Below are 3,296 nucleotides of genomic sequence, written 5' to 3'. Positions count from 1 at the left end.
TTTAGGTCCTTGCATGAAATGTTCTCTTGATATCTTCAGTTTTCTTGAAGAGATCTCTAGTCTTTCCCAAATCTTTTGTTTTCCTCTGTTTCTTTGCATTGTTCATTTAAGTTGGCCTTCTTGTCTCTCCTTGCTATTCTATGGAACTCTGCATTCAATTGGGTATATCTTTCCCTGTCTCCCTTGCCTTTTGCTTTTTTTCTTTCTTTCGCTAGTTGTAGAGCCTCCTCAGACAACCACTTTGCCTTCTTGCATTTGTTTTTCTTTGGGATTTGTTGTTGTTGTTCACTGCCTCCTATACAATGTTACAAACCTCTGTCCATAGTTCTTTAGGGACTCTGTCTACCAGATCTGATCCCATGAATCTAGTCATCATCTCCACTCTATAATCATACAGGATTTGATTTAAGTCATACCTGAATGACCTCATGGTTTTCTCTATGTTCTTCAATTTAAGCCTGAATTTTGCAATAAGAAGCTCATGATATGAGCCACAATAAGCTCCTGGTCTTATTTTTACTGATTATATAGAGTTTCTTCATCTTTGACTACAAAGAGCATAATCAAGCTGATTTCGATATTGAGTGTTGTCATCTCCTGTGTTGTTGGAAGCAGGTGCTTGCTATGACCAGCGTGTTCTCTTGACAAAACCCTGTTAGCCTTTGCTCTGCTTCATTTTGTACTGTAGAACCAAACTTGCCTGTTTTCCAGGTATCTCTTGACTTCTTACTTTTTCATTCCAATCCCCTGTGATAAAAGGGAAATCTTTTTTTGGTGTTAGTTCTATAAAATGTTGTATTACATATTTTGCATATCTGCAGGCTCAGGTTGTTAAGAGGGTTGGTTCTTGGATAAGTACTAGTTTAAAATTCTCACCCTGCCATTTCTTGGTATGTGACCCTAAGTAAGTTAGTTCACCTGTTATGTGTGTTTCCTCAGATACAAAATCAGAAAAACAACAATATCTATCTCCGTGACTGCTATGAGAATTAGATAAAATAACATTTAAAGCATTTAATACAGTTTTTGGGACATAGCAAATACTCAATGAATGTTACTTCTTCTTTCCTCCTCTTCCTAACATCATCATCATCACCATTATTTTATTATATAATCATTTTATTTCTTCATTGTAGTCTCCTGAAAAGTAGAGGCTGTTTCATCTTTTATCTATTGCAATGATGGTACACAGTATTTTGCATATGATAGGTGCCTCATAACTTTCATTAAATCGAATTAGCTGGTAAAGCCCTTGGACAAATGAGAGTCTGAATAAATGCAGTGTACCATTGCTATGTATCTGTTCCCCGACTCAGTTTGTAAATGGCTTATTGAGATAATTCATGTGTCATAAAATCCATATTTAAAAAATAGTGTAATTCAGTGTTTTGTTTAGTATACTCACAGATATATACAAACATAACCACAATCCATTAGGACATTTTAATCACTTCAAAAAAGAAATCCTATCCTCCCCATTACCCTCGAGACTCCACATACTTTCTGTTTCTATAGATGTCATATAAATGAAATTATACAATATGTGGCTTTTATCACTTAGCATAATATTTTCAAGGTTTATAAAATGAAAGAGAATCTAATGCATCTTACCAAATTTTTACTAGAACAAAGGGAAACACCACTTTCCATACATAGATATACTGGGCATAATTAATCAGACTTGCACATCCTTATTTTTCTTTATTTTCTGATTCTTTTCCATTATGGTTTATCATAAGATATTGAAAATAGTTCTCTGTCCTATACAGTAGCACCTTGTTATTTATCCATTCTTTACATAAAAGTTTACATCTGCTAACCCCAATCTCCCACTCCATCTATCCCTCAACCCTCTCTTCCTTGGCAACCACCAGTCTGTTCTCTATGTCCATGATTCTATTTCTGTTTCAGAGATGGGTTCATTTGTGTCATATTTTAGGTTACACATGTAAATAATATCATATGATATGTGCCTTTCTCTTTATGACTTACTTCACTTAGTATGAGAATCTCTAGGTCCATCCATATTGCTGCAAATGGCAATATTTTATTTTTTATGGCTGAATAATATTCCTTAGTATATGCTTACCACATCTTTATCCATTCATCTATTGATGGACATTTAGATTGTTTTCATGTACTGACTATTGTGAATAGTGCTAACTTACACTTCTTTTTTTATATATAAATTTATTTTAATTGGAGGTTAATTAATTTACAATATTGTATTGGTTTTGCCATACACTGACATGAATCCACCACGGGTGTACATGTGTTCCCCATACTCAACCCCCTCACCCACTTCCCTCCCCATCCCATCCCACTGGGTCATCCCAGTGCACCAGCCCCAAGCATCCTGTATCATGCATCAAACCTGGACTGGTGAGATCGTGAGATGGTTGGATGGCATCATGGACTTAATGGACATGAGTTTGAGTAAACTCCAGGAGTTGGTGATGGACAGGGAGACCTGGTGTGCTGCAGTTCATGGCATTGCAAAGAGTCGGACATGACTGAGCAACTGAACTGAACTGATTCTTTACTTTCTACTTGAGTATAACATCTATTTATGAATATGACAGTCTTTACCCTGAAGGAGCTCAAAGTCTAGTTTTAATAGACATATAGGTAAAGAGATTGATTTTATATAGCAAGGTAAAGTATTCCAACAGTTAACTAGAGGCTGATGTTCCCTAGCTTTAAAATTTTAGCCATAATATCTTCTCCTAAGCCTTAAACTATATATCAAAACCTCTGTTGGATAACTTTATTATCATATCACAGGCACTTCTAACCTGAGATGCCTCAGGTGAACTTGTTTTATCCCTACACAATTTTTGGAGTTCTCAACCTTATGAGTGTTTCTGGAAAGTCAGTAATTTCCTTTTCCTCACTATAAAAGAAGCCTCTAAAGATAATTTACTTTTGAATGTTTTTGCCTATATTATTTCCTATACAGTGAGAATTGTTATAATAGGAATAATTATACACACAAATATCACATAGAGTCATGGAGAGGTACAAAAAGGTTAGCATATTAATAAAGATCTTGAAACAATGTCATGTATAGTGAGGGATGTGCTGTGCATATTCTCTCAGTCTTGTCCAACTTTTTGTGACCCCATGGACTGTAGCCCACAAGGCCCCTCTGTCCATAGGGTTCTCCAGCCAAGAATAATGGAGTGGGTTGTTATGCCCTCTTTCATGGAATCTTCCCAACCCTGGGAAAGAACCCAGGTCTCCCACTTTGCAGGCGGATTCTTTATCATCTGAGAAGCCCAAGAATGCTGGAGGAG

The sequence above is a fragment of the Bison bison genome, unplaced genomic scaffold (genome assembly GCF_000754665.1).
Source record: "Bison bison bison isolate TAMUID 2011002044 unplaced genomic scaffold, Bison_UMD1.0 scf7180017854910, whole genome shotgun sequence".
NCBI classification, from domain to species: Eukaryota; Metazoa; Chordata; class Mammalia; order Artiodactyla; family Bovidae; genus Bison; species Bison bison.
Note: the sequence above shows the minus strand (reverse complement) of the source record.